The sequence below is a fragment of the Octodon degus genome, unplaced genomic scaffold, assembly GCF_000260255.1.
Source record: "Octodon degus isolate 3935 unplaced genomic scaffold, OctDeg1.0 scaffold00510, whole genome shotgun sequence".
NCBI classification, from domain to species: Eukaryota; Metazoa; Chordata; class Mammalia; order Rodentia; family Octodontidae; genus Octodon; species Octodon degus.
Genome location: NW_004525086.1, coordinates 32,439 through 40,488, shown reverse-complemented (window position 1 = coordinate 40,488; position 8,050 = coordinate 32,439).

The window sequence follows — 8,050 nt, the reverse complement described above, 5'->3', positions numbered from 1 at the left end:
TTTTCCTAGGTCTCACTGCTCTGCTTTCAAGTTCTATAAGGTGTTTCATGTGGATCATGAACCGAATATTATTTTTTAGAATTTTCAAGCACCTGAAGCATTTAAAGTTGTGTGAATCTTCTGTTCTTCCTGGACATCTCCTTCATGTTTTCCATACTAAAAGTCATTAACTAACATGATCAATATTCCTTTCTCTGAATCAACAGATTTATGTGCTGTGTTTGCAAATTCTGTTTAAGCCAATCCCAAAATTTCTTTATCATATCTGTACAACAATACTGGGGCCATTGACCTTCTTACTGAATTTTTTCACTAATCCAAAGTTTCATTTGGTGGAGGTTTTGGGGTCTTCCAAGTATAGTATTATGTCATCTGCAAATAATGACAATTTCACTTTTTTCTTCACAAACATTATTTCTTTTTCTCTCTCTTGTCTAATGACTCCGGCTAATGTTTCAGGTATTACACGAATAGGAATGGTGATAATGGACATCCTTTTCTTGTACCTGATTTTAGAGTGAAATCTTCACTGTTCATTTAAAAAGACATTGGCTATTGGTTTGTCATAGATGCCCTTTGAAATTGAGGTAAAGATAGTCTTCTCCTATTATATGTAGGGTTTCTCTCATGAATGAGTGTCAAACTTTGTCAAAAGCTTTTTTCTACATCTATTGAAACGATCATGTAGTTTTTGTTTTGGCTCAGTTAATGTGGTGTATTACACTTATACATTTGTATGTATTGAACCATCCTTGCATCAGTGAGTTGAATCTCACCTGGTCATGGTGTATAATCTTCTCGATCATTTGCTGCATTCTGTTTGCTAGTAGTTCATTGAATATTTTTGTATTTATGTTCATCATGGAGATTGGCCTACAGTACTATTTCTTTGGTTGGCTCTTTCTCTGGTTTTGGTTTCAGAGTAATGCTTGCCTCCAGGAATGAGCTTTGGTGAATAGCTTCCTTTTCAATTTCATTAAAAAGTTAGAGAGAATTATCATTAAATTTCCAAATTTCTCATAAGTTCTGCTGTGCATACATGAGGGTCTAGGCTTTTGTTCATTGGTATGTTTTTAATCACATTTTCAATTTCATTAACTGATATTGGATTATTCAGAATTGGTATATGTTCTTGATTTGCTTTTTGTAATTCATACATATCTAAGAATCTGAGTCTGTCTATTTCTTCTATAACTTTCATCCTCTGATAGTAAAGATTTTCAAAGTAGGTATTGATGAACTTCTGATTTTCTATAATATTTATAGTAATTTTACTCTTTTCATTCCCTATTGCATGAAAATTAACAATAATCATAATATCAAGTAAAATTTAGAAATTGACAAACATTTTTAACGATTGATTGTACGGTTTACACCATAGGGGCAAAGCCTATAGTTATACAAAAGAATAAATCATAAATTGGGAGTTTGTATGCAAAATGTTTCCCCTTTTTATAGGGCAATTACCATGTGTTCTAAGCCCTTGCCTGGCAGGATCAAGGAATCAAATTTGATACTTGATACCACATACAGAAATCATGTGTCCAACACAGAATTTTGTGATTTTGTATTTAACAAAATGTTACTGTTACATCTGAGGTCAGTCAAATCCCCTCAAGATTTACTCTGAAACCCTGTACCGCATTTTGTAGATCTTTTGTCAGTGTCAGCCTGTGGATGAGTCACGGCCATTGATTGACCCATTTGCTCTCTATGAAAGGCTGAGAGAATATTTTCTCTGTAGTTGACTCTCCTGAGGCACACTCTACATCACTGACCACTTTACTCTGTGGGCCATAATTTCTTTAATCACAATCTAATTAGTCAGGGATTGAAGCAACAAATGTATTTACAACATAATTTAGTTACCACTAAAAAGGATTTGATTTTTGAGATCTAGAATCAATTTTAAAATAGAAAACATAGTAAGTGTTCACATACGCAAAGGTATAATATTTTATCCTATATTTTGAAAGTACCTTGAAAATACACAGCCTGAAGCTACAGTGATCATGAAATGCTGCAAGATGTTCCTTATTGTCCGTGTATTCAGATGATGTGTAAATGCTTTCGCAATTACCTGCTGATCTCTCAAACAGTGAATGGGCAACAGCCCAAATATCAGTTGTTCCTTTTTTCCTTGTCATGTTGTGTTCTCATCAAACTTTAGTCTACTTTTAAACAAACTAAATCTCTTAAATGTCATCATTTTTTTCACAAACCTTAAGCCTACATCCATCACTTTTGCATAAGTCTTCTACATTCCTGTAATCAGCATGAAAATTTCTCAATAAGCAAACCTATGAAAGCTTTCAGTTGAGCTATTGAGGTGTCATAGCAAATGACTTTCTAAATATGGCTATTGGTGCATACAGAAGGTATTACATGTATCTTATTTATTTATTTATTTATTTATTTATTTATTTATTTATATTTGTGGCCCAATCCGCCAGTCCTAGGCGTGGGCCTGGCACAGAATATGGTGGGGTTACTGAACAATGGTCCCTGTGCTTCTCCAAGCTTGCCTATGCAGGTATTTTTAGTCCAGTGAGCTATCTAAACACCCCCTTATTGTATTCTAGTATTTTTGAATTTAACGTTACAGTTTCAAACACTGAAGGGCAGTACTTGCATTTCATTCAATAGGTTTCACCCATCCTTAAATCCTCACCATATTTTGGCACCTATTTATACAATAGATCATTCTATTTTGTTGAATGGTAGCAGTATGCAAAAACTCCAGATGGAAACCCAGGATTTAGATAAAGATTTATTTTATGTTGATGGGAACTAGTTGGTATCATTCTTAAAATATCTGATTGTGAAGGTTCAAGGAGAAAGGTATTTATGGGATTGCTAATCAGAAGTATAGAGACAGACAATTTGTCTCTCTTTGTTTTGTTCTTATATTATGCATCATAGTGACCACCTACACATCACAGAGACCAGCCCTCTCTAGGATACAGAAGCATCCAGAACCAAAATAGAAACTATTACGTTGACTGTAAAGAAACTTCAGTACGCTGGCTGGGGCGAAGGACAGTATCTGCTGTATTTCCCACCTCTTTTATTACCCTAGAAAGTCTTTACTGGACATACTACAAGAGATCTTCTGAGAGAAGGGTAACTAAAACCAATAACATTAGGGTTGTCAGTGATCCTAGGATACACCCTAGCCAAGATCCCCAAGATTGTTGTGCTACCGAATCTTTCCTTAGGTTATGTTTAGGAAGGCAAATATTTTATGTCTGTTTATAACGTTACTCTGGCAAGGTAGTGATGGCATAACTGTGGCCTAAGAGAATGTTCTATATGACTGGCCTCTCATCATATCTCAGTGAATGTTTTATGATTGTTTTTTTTTTCTCTTGGGGCAACTGTCCATAGAGTTCAAAGAATAACTGCAAATACTGGGGAGATCAGAGAAAAAACAACTCAGTGAGTAGTCTGAAAAGGCCCATAAATTAAGGAGAACAGATGTGGAGCAATTCTGTGAATAGTTTCTCCATGCTTTAGCTGTCTGTGGATTGGTCAGCCTACATACATAGCAGAACAGGACTCTGAGTGTGTTGTCTCTATAGGGTCAGCCCCAGAGGGACTGTCCATGTAAATATTCTAACAATCAATGGGATGGGCTCTTCTAATTCTGACATGGTCCACCTATATCTGAATTCGGGAAAAAAAATTGAAGAAGTAGTAAATATGTACCTGGCTTATATGTGTGTGCAAGTGTCTTTCAGTTCAACTTTAGTGGAGATACTTAAAAGCTCTTTCTGTAACATGATACTTCATTTTATCAATGTTTCATAGCGTGTCACCTGTATGTTTTATGCAGTTTTAAATTATTTATCTCTGCTAAAATGTAGGTCTGTTGTTGTCAATGTTTAAGGTTAGGCCTGCTATCACAGCATGTTTTTACAGATTTTGATATTTTTAGTGAAGGTGGGGAATGATTTGCATCACCCTAAGTAGGTGCAGATGAGCACTAAGTCTATCCATTCAACTCTAATTTGGGGAGGTGAGTTTCAGTGACAGATACTGAAGGCTGAGTTGGATGTAGGGACGAGGGCGAAAGTGCTGTGGCTTAAGCTTGTAGAACACATTGTTGGGGTGATTCTTGATCTGAATAAAACTTTTCCTAACTGGGTTTCATGTTTCAGTCAATTGGATCCATGATAGGGGCTTAGGATTGCTGATTTGATGTCATTGGTGGGAGATTTCCAACCAGAAACCGAAAGAAGTAACAGGAGAGGTTTGTCCAGAATAATTTTGTCCAAGCTGAACACAGTGTATCTATCTTTGAACTCCATTCCTTATTTATTACTTTTTTTCTTTATATTTAGGGAAGGGTCTACAGAGTATCAGGGTCTCACTACTAGATCAAACTCAGTGATTCTCCTGTTTACAGCCAAACAAGAGCTGGGATAACGGATACTCACCACCATGCCCACTCTCAATCGCTATCTCAGTGCATTCTATGGGTAGGGCTGGCATGGCAGGCCTGGGATCAAACCCACTGCCCCTTTGCCTGCTTGCAGGTGCTTTAGTCCCCTGAGTTATTTGACTGGCCATTGAGATTCCATTCCTAAGAGAGCGACTTCCTCTGTAAACAGAGCACACTTAACATCTGCCCAATTTTAGGTCTAGTAGAACAGGTGGTATATAGACATGTAGGATGCAGCCTAGGTTTAATTGTCAGCTTTCTTGATAAGAAAGACAGTGGTTATTAAGGTATGAAGAAAAGGGAGGAGGCAGCCCTTAGGGACAGTTACACAGGTAGGACCGCTGGATACTCTCAGAAGCTGACAGTCTGAGTAAGCAAATTTGTGTCTTGTATCTAGTTTCTGCCACGTATTGCAACAGAGATTTGTGTTTTGCCAGCACATAGGGTGGGTGTGATTAGTGAGAAATATAGTAATATTTTGTGCCAGACACTAGCACAGTCATCTCTGATGGCTTCTATCAAAGATGAAAAACAAGCTTTTGAAGTTCTCTGAGGTTGGATCCTGATAAGTAAATCTTTGGGTTCAGAAAAAGGTTCCTACGTTTAAAGCTGAAGAAGGTCTGGCTGAGAGGAGTCAGGAGCAGGTAGAAGAAGACATTCCTAAGGTCCATGCAGGTTTACCCATAGGCTGTGGTAACAAATGATTGAGGCAACACATGGAAAACTCTTGTGGAAGCACTGGAGACTCAGAAGTTGTGATCTGGCTTTACAGACAGGAACAGTGTACTTTTCCAGTTTGACTGGCTGTAAATATTTTGTGGTTTTTGAAGCCACCTGTTTTTCTTTCTTGGGGGACCATGATGGATCTGAAAGGGACAGAGAAGCAGGCTGTTCCAGAGAGCAAGTGATGAGAACATGGCCAAATTTGTCGATAAGGCCTCTATGAAAGCAGTGGGAGAGTTCCCACACCATAGTCGCAATTGAATAACATTCATAAAACGGTTTATGGTATGAGAACCACAGATTAAGTTTCTCAAGATCTCATATGGTTGTAGGTGATGTGTGGCTGGATGCCTGTTTGTGCTTCTCATGAAGTAGAATATGGATCACAGTTGAGGTCCAGTCCCAAAGGCAAGTCTTTGGCTCTGACAGGAGAGTTTACAGAACTTCAGCATTGTCATTATCTGTAGCAGGCTATTGCAGATAACATCTCCTTCTTGAGGAACAGTAAATATTGAAAGTTCAAGATTAAACAAAAGGGAAGCTGACTGACTCAGTGCAAAGAAAATAGTTGATTCTAACTGGAAGAGGCAATCTCTTCCCAGAAGTGGTGTGGGAACTGCCTTATACAGTAATTAATGTCTGGTGAGGGGTCCTGTCAGGCTGCCAGTTTGTGCCTGACAGAACAGATCAGAGGCAAGATTTCCAGTTGCCCTGGTGATGGTAACTTTTGATAGAGAGGAGTTCTGAAGTCAGAGAGTTTTCTTCCATTGTTTCCCACAATATTCTCAGGTTTACCCCCAACTTTTTAATGCCCATGGCCTCTCAGTGACCAGATTGACAGAGCTCTGTCTGTTCTATCGATGCAGGCCTGACAGCAAGAGGAGAGATTCAGGTTGAGATGTTTCTGTCTAGTCAGGTGTCTGTTGTCACAATGATAGAAAGGGCATCTATACTTTGTGTCCATAACCTTTGTAACTTAAAGCCTGAGAGTATGGTCCTCTACAAGACTGGATTTCATGATGGCCAGCAGGTGCCTTTTGGTCATCAAGCTTCTGGGTAACAGTAGTTAATGGACTTTTGCCCCCACCCTTTTGATGCCTTTGAGAAATACTTGACTGATTTCAAGCTCCTGGGCAGGGAGATCTTTGGGAAAGGTCATTCTTCAGGACCGAGATTCCAATTTTTTCTTACTCAATATGTAGAACTCAACAAATTGTTGACAGCCATTTGGGTGGGATTGAGATGACGCCATCTGAAGAGGATGGGCATGTAAGCAGAAAGTACTCGATAGAGGATAAAGGGCCTCTGTGACAGAATGCAGGCAATGGCTAGTGGGAAGCAGTCAATTTGGCCTGACGTATATGAGTCAGGGGTGGAGAGCGAAGCTAGAGGTGTTGGCAGAAACTCTAAAAATGATGAGGGTGTCAAGGTGAAATTCTTATGAAGAGTGAACCTTTTTTTGAGATGCATGGAATGGCTTTGTTTTATTTTTAACTCAATAAAATCCCCTTTCCTGTAGGCAGGGACTTTGGGTTTTAACTAAAGAGTTCGCATCCTGTCTCCCTATGATGCATATTGTATTCCCTTGAATGATGACACAGACAAAGGATGTGCACACCTCAGAGAGACATCCTTGAGGTGTTCACCTGGCTGCACACCTCATGAGAACTTAGGTGCAACTTACATAATGACGGTGTGAGGTCTCTGTTATGCCATATGTCTATCAACACAGAACCACAGGTGGGGGCCCAATCAGTCACTTAGAACAGTGCTCCCAGTCTTGGTACACAAACAGAGCAGCCTATGGTTTACACCATCTGTCCCACTCACTTGTACATTCATTCTGCAGGCCTGCAGAGATTGAACATTCCAATACCTTTCCCTTGAGGGTAGCCCTAACTGATATGGGTCATTCAGACTCTTCTGCTTTACATGAGATGGAGGGACAATCAGGACAACAAGAAGGCATGCACAGACAGACAGGTGACAGACAGACAAACAGACAGTCAGGCTGGCAGGCCGGCAATCAAGCAGGCAATCAGGCAGACAGACAGACTGTGTCCTCCTCCCTTTCTCAGGTCCATTTTGAACTGCTCATTGAAGAGGTAAGAATCCTCCTCCAGACTTCTGAAGGGACTCAAGAAATTTTAAAAGCACAATGGTACACCCTCCCATCAGGCCCTGGAGAGGTCCTAGCTCTGTCCATGAGGGGAATGACCAGTGACCAAAGACAGTTTAATCAGTCTTCCAGGCTAAAGTGCCAAATGCAAGAGCACTCAAAACACCCAAATGACACCCAGGATTTGGAAGCAGATTTATTTTATGTTGACAGGAACTGTTTGGGATCATTTCCAAAATATTCAGGCCTAAGGCTCAGGGAGGGAAGTCTTTATGGGAATGCAAAAGGGAAGTTCAGAGACAGAGCACTTTGCTGCTTCTGACTGATTCTTACAAAATGTATCATAATGACCAGCTATGCATTACAATGATCAGTCATTTCTACTAGACAAAAGCAAACTACCACTTTGACAACAAAGAAAGTGAAGTGTACTGGTGGGGGAGAAATTTTCTGATACGCCATTACCATTTTGTACCATTTCTACTACTCAAATGCGTAAATGCATACTCATATTGTGGATTCTTTTTTTATTGAGAAACCAATAGCATTAAGATAGTTTCAAAACAGATTAGTAGGACAGTTACAATTAACACATTGCATGTTGTTGCCTTCACAATAGTTATTCATAGTACAAGATGCAGGCATGACGTCCTGCCCAAACACTATTAGTACAATTATTTAGTCTCATTGAATTAAGAGAAAGTAACTGTATATCTATCCTATCTCGTATATACAGATATATAGGCATATAGCTAGATGTATAT